Source organism: Balaenoptera physalus (assembly GCF_965194825.1).
Source record: "Balaenoptera physalus genome assembly, chromosome: 3".
NCBI classification, from domain to species: domain Eukaryota; kingdom Metazoa; phylum Chordata; class Mammalia; order Artiodactyla; family Balaenopteridae; genus Balaenoptera; species Balaenoptera physalus.
The window spans coordinates 36,615,034-36,629,083 of NC_138890.1; the positions used below are offsets into that span (position 1 = coordinate 36,615,034).

Sequence of the window (14,050 nt, forward strand, 5' to 3'; positions counted from 1 at the left end):
AACAAGAGAAGCCACTACAATGAGAAGCCCGCACACTGCAACGAAGCGTAGCCCCTACTTGCTGCAACTAGAGAAAGCCTGTGCACAGCAACGAAGACCCAACGCAGCCAAAAAAATAAATAAATAAAATGAATAAATTTATTTAAAAAAAAAAGCAAATACCTCCATTGGTATTTAAACTCTAGCAGATCCTAGCAGAAAGAAAGAGGAACTTCCAAATGATTTAGAAAGTAGTATAACATAAATAAGGTGCCAAAACCATATCTAAAAAAACACAAAGGTATGTAAAGGACACTATGGATCCACTTCACTAATGAATATCAGTGGGGGAAAAAATAATCCTTAAATTAACATCACTTTGAATCCACAGAATACTCAAAGCAAACTACAACATAACCACATAGTATCATTTCAAAATAAAAATATAGTATTATTTACCATATTAATAAGTTGAAAAGGTGAAAAGTTTTTCATCCTTTTAATAGATACCAAAAGGTTTTCAAAGGTATCTATTGAATTCAGTATTCATTTTTACTTATAAATTTAAAATCCCTTAGGAAGTTGGGAAGCAATGGCTATTTCCCTGCTGTGGTTTCTCTATTTATCTATGTAACCAGAGGCTTTATCTCTTACCTTTTGTCTAAAGGTGGGACAGTAAAGACAGGAACAAGAAATGGATGCTCACCATCATCACTATTATTTAACTTTTTCAAAATTGTTAGCCAGTGAAATTATATGAGAGAAAAAAAGAAATGTTAGAAAAGGAGGAAATAATAATTGCACCCTTAGCAAAAAAAATTACTTTATTCAAGCAAAATCCAAGAGAATTAACTGGGAGGAAACAAGCTTTAGAAATCATATCAGAAGTATGGGAAGTTTTCGTAGCTTTTCTATGTAAAGAGTATATAAACAATGATGAAAAATATAATAGAAAGGAGGAATAGAGCCCTTTTACTGATAATGTTTTTAATGAAAGCAATCTTTGTTTAAAAAAAAACCTTATTTTAAAAAAAAGATAACATTTTAAAGGAATTGGTTATTTCTAAACTATTCTATGAGTTTAGTGTAATCTCAATGGGCCTCATTTTGGAGTTTCTTTTTTTAGTGGTTTGTTTTAGAAATTTGAAACAGCAATTCTAAAGTTTCTTTGAAAGGAAAAAATTATAGGAAAAATCAGGAAAATGAAAAATAGAAAGAAATGAATAGCTCTACAAGAAGTTTAAATAAATTATAAAACCACAGTGATTAATGTAGTATAGGACTACATCAGCACTCTCTAAATAAAGCGAGTAGAAGCTGACTTAGAAATATAATAAAATTAAGTTCTTAATAAAAGTATCATTTCATATCTTGGGAACATGTGAATTATCTCATAAATAGCAATGACAACTGGATGACCATTTGGGTATATTTAAATATAGTACCATATAACTAACACAACCCTTCCTCCGGATTAAATTCTGTATACATCAAAGATCTAATTTTCTTTTTAAAGAGGAAAAGGCAGAAAATCACACATAAACATTTTAATAAACATATATAAGGTAAAGCAAGGCAGAAAATCCAGACTCCGGAGAAGAATTAATATTTGACCTTGTAAAAATGTTTAATGTTTATACTTTTCTTTCTCTCTTACCATCCGTATCAGGTAAACCTTCTCTTTCCACAATGAAAATTTTTTTAATCTTCTATCTGATTACATTTTTAAAGCACATGATTATTTTCATTTACATAATACATAAAAACAGAAAGTAAAAACCCATATGAATCTCACTTTGTTCCCTGAGGGAACAAAACAACAATATTTTGTAATAATTTTTATAAATCTCTTATGTCTCTTTGTGCTTCTATATGAACATATCCTCTTTCTCACTTTCCCTTCAGCAATATTGATTATTGATTGCTCTTTACAATTTACTATGGGTCTATCTTATTTTAACTTGTATTTCTCACATTTGTTAAACAACTGAGTAACTTTTCATATGTTTATGTGCTGTTTGAATTGGCTTCCCTATGAATTGCCTGTGATTATTCTTATCCATTTTCTTTGTTTTCAGTTTCTAGAGTTCTAAGCATAATAAATAATTAACCATTTATTAGTATGTTACATTGCAGATATTTTTCCCCAGCTCTCATTCATGCCATACCATTTTAAATTTTTGTATTGTCTAATTATTTGTACTTTTATAATTTCTGGGTTTTCTGGAATAGATAAAAATTCCTATTGAAACTCTAGGTTAGACATGTGGTCTTCTAAATTTTTCTGGAATTTTTTCTTTTTATACTTAATTCATTGTTTCATGTTTTACATTTGATCCATGCTGAGTACTATGTTATTAGTAGTACAAGATAATGGTCAACTTTATATTTTTCCAGTCACAAAACCAATAACAAGATTATTGCATTATTTTGTTTTTTACATTTGTTTCCCTAGTGGCTACATTTGGAGGATGGGATAGTAGGAATACTTCTGTTTTTCACTTTATATATTTCTGTAGGGTTTAAACTGTTACAGTGAGTATATATTACTTCTAAATTTTAAGAAAGTGTATGTGTGTGTATGTATACATATTCCCATCTGATTTGCGAGTATGATCCTATGATCCTTTATTACATTCTCTCTCTCTCACACACACACATACTCTTACCATACCTTCCACACCCATACACATACACACCACACACAATCCCTACTTTTCCCAATGCTTCATGTATTTCTTAATCAGAATAACCCAAGGTAATTACATATAAATTGCACATGCTCATTTCTAATTACTATTGCTTATATTATAGTCTAATAATAATTGCTGGCAAAAAGGAAAAGACAGGGAAAAAAAGAAAGAAAGGGACAGAATGGTCTGGACTACACAGTAACTGCTCTGATCTGGGACCAGCCAAGCCCATGCTGTCCAGCTTTCTTCTCGATGTCGTCACCGGACATTCAAGACTCCATTGACTCAGTTAGACAAAGAAACCTCAAATATTTTTTCCAAGCTTGCATGTACCTGTAGCAACAGTACTCACAGCTTCCTGCAGATACAGCTCCCCATCAAAAACCATTGATTTTCTAATAGTGCAGTATACTGAACCTCAGGAGACTCAGGATTCAAGTTTCAACTCTGACACTGAAGCCATATTTGTAATATCAGAGATGTCAAGCTGTCTTATAAAACAAGGATGTGATCTCTAAGATCTTAACAACCTTAAAATAATATAGTTCTAGAATGTTTACCAAACATTCTGGCCTAACGTTCATTAGTCCCATAGCCTACTTTCAACTAAACCTACTATCATTTATTTCCGTTACAAGCAATTGCTTGCTAATTTAAAATTTACACACACTTACAATACATATCATACCTTGTGGTTAAAAACCATTTTCTTTAACAAGTTTCCCTTTGAAAAACAATAAAAAATATTGATAAAGACAAATATGATAAAACAATTTCCTGGATTAGGAAAAACTAAAAGTACTTTAGATCCAACTACTATCCTACAAATAACTCACCTAAAAAGACATACTTCTTTTATTGAATAAATTGGGATATAAATTAAATAGTTAGTAAGATCTAAAGTAAGTAGTGCATAACCAACCAGGCAGGTCCATTAGATGATAATAATATTGTGCCTCAGTGTAGTATTTGTACTTTTTCAATGTGCTTCCTGTGATACCTTATTTAATTATCTCAAAAATCACCAGAAACATAGAGGATAGATATAATCCCCATTTTATAGATGAGAAAATGTAACAGACACCTGGTGAGTCATCATCAGTGAAAAAATTCCCAGGATCAAAGCCCCTTAAGTGTTCCTGCCACATTCTTTGCTACTGCATGATGAGTTTCTCTGTGAGTTCCTTCTCATTCAGTGAACATGGTCATCTCCTGTCCTGCAAGGAGGCAAAAACTTACTATGACTCATTTCCCTTCAATTAGGCATTTTCCTAGGGTGGGAATGACACCCAAAAAAATAAATTTTGGAAATACAACTTATTCTCTCAGAATACCCAAGTCACCACTAAATAAAACTAATAAACAGCATAAAAAGTTCATTATTCACAGAAAGATACATAAGATGAAAAGGCAGAGGGCTATGTACCAGATGAAGGAACAAGATAAAGCCCCAGGAAAACAACTAAATGAAGTGGAGATAGGCAACTGTCCAGAAAAAGAATTCAGAATAATGGTAGTGAAGATGATCCAGGACCTCGGAAAAAGAATGGAGGCAAAGATCGAGAGGATGCAAGAAATGTTTAACAAAAGCCTAGAAGAATTAAAGAACAAACAAACAGAGATGAACAATACAATAACTGAAATGAAAAATACACTAGAAGGAATCAATAGCAGAATAACTGAGGCAAAAGAACGGATAAGTGACCTGGAAGACAGAATGGTGGAATTCATTGCCATGGAACAGAATAAAGAAAAAAGAATGAAAAGAAATGAAGACAGCCTAAGAGACCTCTGGGACAACATTAAACCTAACAACATTCGCATTATAGGGGTCCCAGAAGGAGAAGAGAGAGAAAGGACCTGAGAAAATATTTGAAGAGATTATAGTCGACAACTTCCCTAACATGGGAAAGGAAATAGCCACCCAAGTCCAGGAAGCGCATAGAGTCCCATACAGTAAAAAGCCAAAGAGAAACACGCCGAGACACATAGTAATCAAATTGGCAGAAATTAAGGACAAAGAAAAATTATTGAAAGCAGCAAGGGAAAAATGACAAATAACATACAAGGGAACTCCCATAAGGTTAACAACTGATTTCTCAGCAGAAACTCTACAAGCCAGAAGGGAGTGGCAGGACATATTTAAAGTGATGGAAGGGAAGAACCTACAACCAAGATTACTCTACCTGGCAAGGATCTCATTCCGATTCAATGGAGAAATGAAAAGCTTAACAGACAAGCAAAAGCTAAGAGAATTCAGCACCACCAAACCAGCTCTACAACAAATGCTAAAGGAACTTCTCTAAGTGGGAAAAACAAGAGAAGAAAAGGACCTACAAAACCAAACCAAAAACAATTAAGAAAATGGTAATAGGAACATACATATCAATAATTACCTTAAACGTGAATGGATTAAATGCTCCAACCAAAAGACACAGGCTCGCTGAATGGATACAAAAACAAGACCCATATATATGCTGTCTACAAGAGACCCACTTCAGACCTAGGGACACATACAGACTGAAAGTAAGGGGATGGAAAAAGATATTCCATGCAAATGGAAATCAAAAGAAAGCTAGAGTAGCAATACTCATATCAGACAAAATACACTTTAAAATAAAGAATGTTACAAAAGACAAGGAAGGACACTACATGATGATCAAGGAATCAACCCGAGAAGATATAACAATTATAAGCATATATGCACCCAACATAGGAGCACCTCAATACGTAAGGCAACTGCTAACAGCTATAAAAGAGGAAATCGACAGTAACACAATAATAGTGGGGGACGTCAACCCCTCACTTACACCAGTGGAAGATCATGCAAACAGAAAATTAATAACGACACACAAGCTTTAAATGACACAATAGACTAGATAGATTTAATTGATATTTATAGGACATTCCATCCAAAAACAGCAGATTACACTTTCTGGTCAAGTGTGCACAGAACATTCTCCAGGATTGATCAAATCTTGGCTCACAAATCAAGCCTCAGCAAATTTAAGAAAATTGAAATCATGTCAAGCATCTTTTCTGACCACAATGCTATGAGATTAGAACTCAATTACAGGAGAAAACATGTTAAAAACACAAACACATGGAAGCTAAACAATACGTTACTGAATAACCAAGAGATAACTGAAGAAATCAAAGAGGAAATCAAAAAACACCTAGAGACAAATGACAATGAAAACATGATGATCCAAAACCTATGGGATGCAGCAAAAGCAGTTCTAAGAGGGAAGTTTATAGCAGTGAAAGCCTACCTCAAGAAACAAGAAAAATCTCAAATAAACAATCTAAGCTTACACCTAAAGAAACTAGAGAAAGAAGAACAAACAAAAGCCAAAGTTAGCAGAAGAAAAGATATCATAAAGATCAGAGCAGAAATAAATGAAATAGAAACAAAGAAAACAATAGCAAAGATCAATAAAACTGAAAGCTGGTTCTTTGAGAAGATAAACAAAATTGATAAACCATTAGCCAAACTCATCAAGAAAAGGAGAGAGAGGACTCAAATCAACAAAAGCAGAAACGAAAAAGGAGAAGTTACAACAGACACCACAAAAATATAAAGCATCCTAAGAGACTACTACAAGCAACTCTATGCCAATAAAATGGACAGCCTGGAAGAAATGGACAAATTCTTAGAAAGCTATAACCTTCCAAGACTGAACCAGGAAGAAATAGAAATATGAACAGACCAATCACAAGTAATGAAATTGAAACTGTGATTAAAAATCTTCCAACAAACGAAAGTCTAGGACCAGATGGCTTCACAGGTGAATTCTATCAAACATTTAGTGAAGAGCTAACACCCATCCTTCTCGAACTCTTCCAAAAAATTGCAGAGGAAGGAACACTCCCAAACTCATTCTATGAGGCCACTATCACCCTAATACCAAAACCAGACAAAGATACTACAAAAAAAGAAAATTACAGACCAATATCACTGATGAATATAGATGCAAAAATCCTCAACGAAATACTAGCAAACAGAATCCAACAGCATATTAAAAGGATTCTACACCATGATCAAGTGGGATTTATCCCAGAGATGCAAGGATTCTTCAATATACGCAAATCAATGTGATACACCATATTGACGAATTGAAGAATAAAAACCATATGATCATCTCAATAGATGCAGAAAAAGCTTTTGACAAAATTCAACACTCATTTATGATAAAAACTCTCCAGAAAGTGGGCATAGAGGGAACCTACTTCAACATAATAAAGGCCATATACGACAAACCCACAGCAAACATCATTTTCAATGGTGAAAAACTGAAAGCATTTCCTCTAAGATCAGGAACAAGACAAGGATGTCCACTCTCACCACTATTATTCAACACAGTTTTGGAAGTCCTAGCCATGGCAATCAGAGAAGAAAAAGAAATAAAAGGAATACAAATTGGAAAAGAAGAAGTAAAACTGTCACTGTTTGCAGATGACATGATACTATACATAGAGAATCCTAAAGATGCCACCCGAAAACTACTAGAGCTAATCAATGAATTTGGTAAAGTTGCAGGATACAAAATTAATGCACACAATCTCTTGCATTCCTAAACAGTAATGTTGAAAAATGTGAAAGAGAAATGAAGGAAACACTCCCATTTACCATTGCAACAAAAAGAATAAAATACCTAGGAATAAACCTACCTAGGGAGACAAAAGACCTGTATGCAGAAAAGTATAAGACACTGATGAAAAAACTTAAAGGTGATACCATCAGATGGCAAGATATACCATGTTCTTGGATTTGAAGAATGAATATTGTGAAAAGGACTGTACTAAAGAAAGCAATCTATGGATTCAATGCAATCCCTATCAGACTACCACTGGCATTTTTCACAGAACTAGAAAAAAAAATCTTAAAATTTGTATGGAAATACATAAGACCCCAAATAGCCAAAGCAGTCTTGAGGGAAAAAAATGGAGCTGGAGTAATCGGACTCCCTGACCTCAGACTGTACTACAGAGGTACAGTAATCAAGACAATATAGTACTGGCACAAAAACAGAAATATAGATCAATGGAACAGGATAGAAAGCCCAGAGGTAAACCCACACACCTATGGTCAACTAAACTATGAGAAAGAGGGCAAGGGTATACAATGGAGAAAGGACAGGCTCTTCAATAAGTGGTGCTGGGAAAACTGGACAGCTATATGTAAAACAATGAAATTAGAACACTCCCTAACACCATACACAAAAATAAACTCAAAATGGATTAGAAACCTAGATGTACAACCAGGCACTATAAAACTCTTAGAGGAAAACACAGGAAGAAAACTCTTTGACACAAATCACAGCAAGATCTTTTTTGATCCACCTCCTAGAGTAATGGAAGCAAAAACAAAAATAAACAAATGGAACCTAATGGAACTTAAAAGCTTTTGCACAGCAAAGGAAAACATAAGATGAAAAGACAACCCTCAGAATGGGAAAAAATATTTGCAAGTGAATCAACAGACAAAGGATTAATCTCCAAAATATATAAATAGCTCATGCAGCTCAATATTAAAAAAACAAACAACCCAATCCAAAAATGGGGAGAGGACCTAAATACACATTGCTCCAAAGAAGACATACAGATGGCCAAGACGCACATGAAAAGCTGCTCAACATCACTAATTATTGGAGAAATGCAAATCAAAACTACAATGAGGTATCACCTCACACCAGTTAGAATGGGCATCATCAGAAAATCTACGAACAGCAAATGCTGGAGAGGGTGTGGAGAAAAGGGAACCCTCTTGCACTGTTGGTGTGAATGGAAATTGATACAGCCACTATGGAGAACAGTATGGAGGTTCCTTACGAAACTAAAAATAGAATTACCATATGACCCAGCAATCCCACTACTGTGCCTATACCCAGTGAAAGCCATAATTCAAAAAGACACATGCACCCCAGTGTGCATTGAAGCACTATTTACAATAGCCAGGTCATGGAAGCAACCTAAATGCCCATTGACAGACGAATGGATCAAGAAGATGTGGTACATATATGCAATGGAATATTACTCAGCCATAAAAAGGAATGAAATTGGGTCATTTGTAGAGAAGTGGATGAATCTAGAGACTGTCATATAGAGTGAAGTAACTCAGAAAGAGAAAAACAAATATCATGTATTAATGCATATATTTGGAAATCTAGAAAAATGGTATGGATGAATCAGTTTGCAGGGCAGAAATTGAGACACAGATGTAAAGAACAAACTTATGGACACCAAGTGGGGAGAGCGGCGTAAGGGTGGTGGTGGTGGTGGTGGGATGAATTGGGAGATTGGGATTGACATATGTACACTAATATGTATAAAATGGGTATCTACCAAGAACCTGTGTATAAAAAAATAAATAAAATAACATTCAAAAATTCAAACAAAAAAAAAAGTTCATATGTAATACTTTAGTTTTTCAGAGCACACAGCTATACTTTCTCTCTTTGGGTGCTCAGTCTCATTCTAGAATTTGAAATAGGGCACCCCTAACATATGTTACCATGTTGTTATATCAGGACTGGAAATCAAATCCACTTTGCAGTGAATTATTAATAGCCTTTCAGGAGCAACATGCACTAGTTTTCAGTTTTTTAATTAACATCTTTATTGGAGTATAATTGCTTTACAATGGTGTTTTACTTTCTGCTGTATCACAAAGGGAATCAGCTATACATTTAAATATATCCGCATATCCCCTCCTTCTTGCATCTCCCTCCCACCCTCCCTATCCCACCCCTCTAATTGGTCACAAAGCACTGAGCTGATCTCCCTGTGCTATGCAGCTGCTTCCCACTAGCAATCTATTTTACATTTGGTAGTGTATATATGTCCATGCCCCTCTCTCACTTCGTCCCAGCTTACCCTTCCCCCTACTTGTGTCTTCAAGTCTGTTCTCTACGTCTGCATCTTTATTCCTGTCCTGCCTCTAAGTTCTTCAGACCTTTTTTTTTTTTTTTAGATTCCATATATATGTGTTTGCATACAGTATTTGTTTTTCTCTTTCTGACTTACTTAACTCTGTATGACAGACTCTAGGTCCATCCACCTCACTACAAATAACTCAGTTTCATTTCTTTTTATGGCTGAGTAATATTCCATTGTATATATGTGCCACATCTTCTTTATCCATTCATCTGTCGATGGACACTTAGGTTGCTTCCATGTCCTGGCTATTGTAAATAGAACTGAAATGAACATTGTGGTACATGACTCTTTTTGAATTATGGTTTTCTCAGGGTATATGCCCAGTAGTGGGATTGCTGGGTCATATGGTAGTTCTATTTTTAGTTTTTTAAGGAACCTCCATACTGTTCTCCATAGTGCCTGTATCAATCTACATTCCCAGCAACAGTGCAAGAGGGTTCCCTTTTCTCCACACCCTCTCCAGCATTTATTGTTTGTAGATTTTTTAATGATGGCCATTCTGACCAGTGTGAGGTGATACCTCATTGTAGTTTTGATTTGCATTTCTCCAGTGATTAGTCATGTTGAGCATCCTTTCATGTGTTTGTGGGCAATCTGTATATGATCTTTGGAGAAATGTCTATTTAGGTCTTCTGCCCATTATTGGATTGGGTTGTTTGTTTTTTTGATATTGACTGCATGAGCTGCTTGTATATTTTGGAGATTAATCCTGTCAGTTGCTTTGTTTGCAAATATTTTCTCCCATTCTGAGGATTGTCTTTTCATCTTGTTTATGCTTTCCTTTGATGTGCAAAAGCTTTTAAGTTTCATTAGGTCCCGTTTATTTTTGGTTTTATTTCCATTTCTCTAGGAGGTGGGTCAAAAAGGATCTTGGTGTGATGTATGTCATAGAGTGTTCTGCCTGTTTTCCTCTAAGTTTTATAGTGTCTATCCTTACATTTAGGTCTTTAATCCATTTTGAGTTTATTTTTGTATATGGTGTTAAAGAATGTTCTAAATTTCATTCTTTTACATGTAGCTGTCCAGTTTTCCCAGCACCACTTATTGAAGAGGCTTTCTTTTCTCCATTGTATATTCTTGCCTCCTTTATCAAAGATAAGGCGACCATACGTGCATGGGTTTGTCCCTGGGCTTTCGATCCTGTTCCATTGATGTATATTTCTGTTTTTTGTGGTAGTACCATACTGTCTTGATTACTGTAGCTTTGTAGTATAGTCTGAAGTCAGGGAGCCTGATTCTTCCAGCTCGGTTTTTCTTTCTCAAGATTGCTTTGGCTCTTCAGGGCCTTCTGTGTTTCCATACAAATTGTGAAATTTTTTGTTCTAGTTCTGTGAAAAATACCATTGGTAGTTTCATAGGGATTGCTTTAAATCTGTAGTTTGCTTTGGGTATTATAGTCATTTTCACAGTGTTGGTTCTTGCAATCCAAGAACATGGTATATCTCTCCATCTGTTGATATCATCTTTCATTTCTTTCATCAGTGTCTTATAGTTTTCTACATACAGGTCTTTTGTCTCCTTATATAGGTTTATTCCTAGGTATTATATTCTTTTTGTTGCAATGGTAAATGGGAGTGTTTCCTTAATTTATCTTTCAGATTTTTCATCGTTAGTGTATAGGAATGCAAGAGATTTCTGTGCATTAATTTTGTATACTGCTACTTTACGAAATTCATTGATTAGCTCTAGTAGTTTTCTGGTAGCATATTTAGGATTCTCTATGTATATTATCCTGTCATATGCACACAGTGACAGTTTTACTTCTTCTTTTCCAATTTGTATTCCTTTTATTTCTTTTTCTTCTCTGATTGCCATGGCTAAAACTTCCAAAACTATGTTGAATAATAGTGGTGAGAGTGGGCAACCTTGTCTTACTCCTGATCGTAGTGGAAATGGTTTCAGTTTTTCACCTTTGAGAATGGTGTTGGCTGTGGGTTTGTCATATATGGCCTTTATTATGTTGATGTAAGTTCCCTCTGTGCCTACTTTCTGGAGGGTTTTTATCATAAATGGGTGTTGAATTTTGTCGAAGCTTTTTCTGCATCTACTGAGATTATCATATAGTTTTTATTCTTCATTTTGTTAATATGGTTTATTTCATTGATTGATTTGCATATATTGAAGAATCCTTGCATTCCTGGGATAACCCCCACATGATCATGATGTATGATCCTTTTAATGTGCTGTTGGATTCTGTTTGCTTGTATTTTTTTGAAGATTTTTGCATCTGTGTTGATCCGTGATATTTGCCTGTAGTTTTCTTTTTTGTGTCATCTTTGTCTAGTTTTGGTATCAGGGTGATGGTGGCCTCGTAGAATGAGTTTGCTAGTGTTCCTGTCTCTGCAATATTTTGGAAGGTTTTGAGAACAATGGGTGTTAGCTCTTCTCTAAATGTTTGATAGATTTCTCCTGTGAAGGCTTCTAGTCCTGGGCTTTTGTTTGTTGGAAGATTTTTCATCTCAGTTTCAATTTCAGTGCTTCTGATTGGTCTTTTTATATTTTCTATTTCTTCCTGGTTCAGTCTCAGAAGTTTGTGCTTTTCTAAGAATTTGTCCATTTCTTCCAGGTTGTCCATTTTATTGGAATATAGTTGCTTGTAGTAATCTCTCATGACCCTTTGTATTTCTGCAGTGTCAGTTGTTACTTCTCCTTTTTCATTTCTTACTCTATTGATTTAAGTCTTTTCCCTTTTTTTCTTGATGAGTCTGGCTAATGGTTTATCAATTTTGTTTATTTTCTCAAAGAACCAGCTTTTAGTTTTATTGATCTTTGCTATCATTTCCTACATTCGTTTTCATTTATTTTTGATCCGATCTTTATGATTTATTTCTTTCTGCTAACTTTGGGGGTTTTTTTGTTCTTCTTTCTCTAATTGCTTTAAGTGTGAGGTTAGGTTGTGTTTTTGAGGTGTTTCTTGTTTCTTAAGGTAGGATTTTATTGCTATAAACTTCCCTCTTAGAACTGCTTTTGCTGCATCCCATAGGTTTTGGGTCATCGTGTTTTCATTGTCATTTGTTTCTAGATATTTTTTGATTTCCTCTTTTATTTCTTCAGTGATCTCTTGGTCATTTAGTAGTGTATTGTTTAACCTCCATGTGTTTGTATTTTTTACAGTTTTTTTCCTGTAATTGATATCTAGTCTAATAGCGCTGTGGTCGGAAAAGATACTTGATATGATTTCAATTTTCTTAAATTTACCAAGGTTTCATTTGTGACCCATGATATGATCTATCCTGGACAATGTTCCATGAGCACTTGAGAAGAAAGTGTATTCTTTTGTTTTTGGATGGAATGTCCTATAAATATCAATTAAGTCCATCTTGTTTAAAGTGTCATTTAAAGCTTGTGTTTCCCTATTTATTTTCATTTTGGATTATCTGTCCATTGATGAAAGTTGGGTGTTAAAGTCCCCTACTATGATTGTGTTACTGTCGATTTCCCCTTTTATGGCTGTTAGCATTTGCTTTATGTATTGAGGTGCTCCTATGTTGGGTGCATAAATCCAAATGTTATATCCTCTTCTTGGTTTGATCCCCTGATCATTATGTAGTGTACTTCTTTGTCTTTTGTAGTAGTCTTTATTTTGAAGTCTATTTTGTCTGATATGAAAATTGCTACTCCAGCTTTCTTTTGATTTCCATTTACGTGGAATATCTTTCTCCAGCCCCTCACTTTCAGTCTGTACGTGTCCCTAGGTCTGAAGTGGGTCTTTTGTAGGCAGCATATATACAGGTCTTGTTTTTGTATCAGTTCAGCCAGTCTATGTCTTTTGGTTGCAGCATTTATTCCATTTACATTTAAGGTTTTTATTGATATGTATGTTCCTATTACCATTTTCTTAATTGTTTTTGGTTTGTTATTGTAGGCCTTTTCCTTCTCCTGTGTTTCCTGCCTAGAGAAGTTCCTTTAGCATTTGTTGTAGAGCTAGTTTGTTGGTGCTGAATTCTCTTAGCTGTTGCTTGTCTGTAAAGGTTTTAATTTCTCCGTCAAATCTGAATGAGATCTTTGCCAGGTAGAGTAATCTTGGTTGTAGGTTTTTCCCTTTCATCACTTTAAATATGTCTTGCCAGTCCCTTCTGGCTTGCAGAGTTTCTGCTGAAAGATCAGCTGTTAACCTTATGGGGATTCCCTTGTATGTTATTTGTTGTTTTTCCTTTGCTGCTTTTAATATTTTTTCCTTGTATTTAATTTTTGATTGTTTGATAATATGTGTCTTGGCATGTTTCTCCTTGGATTTATCCTGTATGGGACTCTCTGTGCTTCCTGGACTCTATTGACTGTTTCCTTTCCCATATTAGGGAGGTTTTCAACTATAATCTCTTCAAATATTTTCTCATCCCTTTCTTTTTCTCTTCTTTTTCTGGGACCCCTATAATTCAAATGTTGGTGTGTTTAATGTTGTCCCAGAAGTCTCTGAGACTGTCCTCAATTCTTTTCAT

At 34.7% G+C, this 14,050-nt stretch overlaps 1 protein-coding gene and 1 long non-coding RNA gene across 7 annotated transcripts in view; one reads left to right on the forward strand and one right to left on the reverse strand.

Moving 5' to 3' along the window:
* The window catches only part of LOC309658266, a 588,006-nt gene that overhangs the window by 276,276 nt on the left and 297,680 nt on the right, over positions 1–14,050 (reverse strand). The gene's annotated exons all lie outside the window — the stretch shown is intronic.
* The window catches only part of GABRB2 (gamma-aminobutyric acid type A receptor subunit beta2), a 296,376-nt gene that overhangs the window by 251,554 nt on the left and 30,772 nt on the right, over positions 1–14,050 (forward strand). The window lies entirely within an intron of this gene.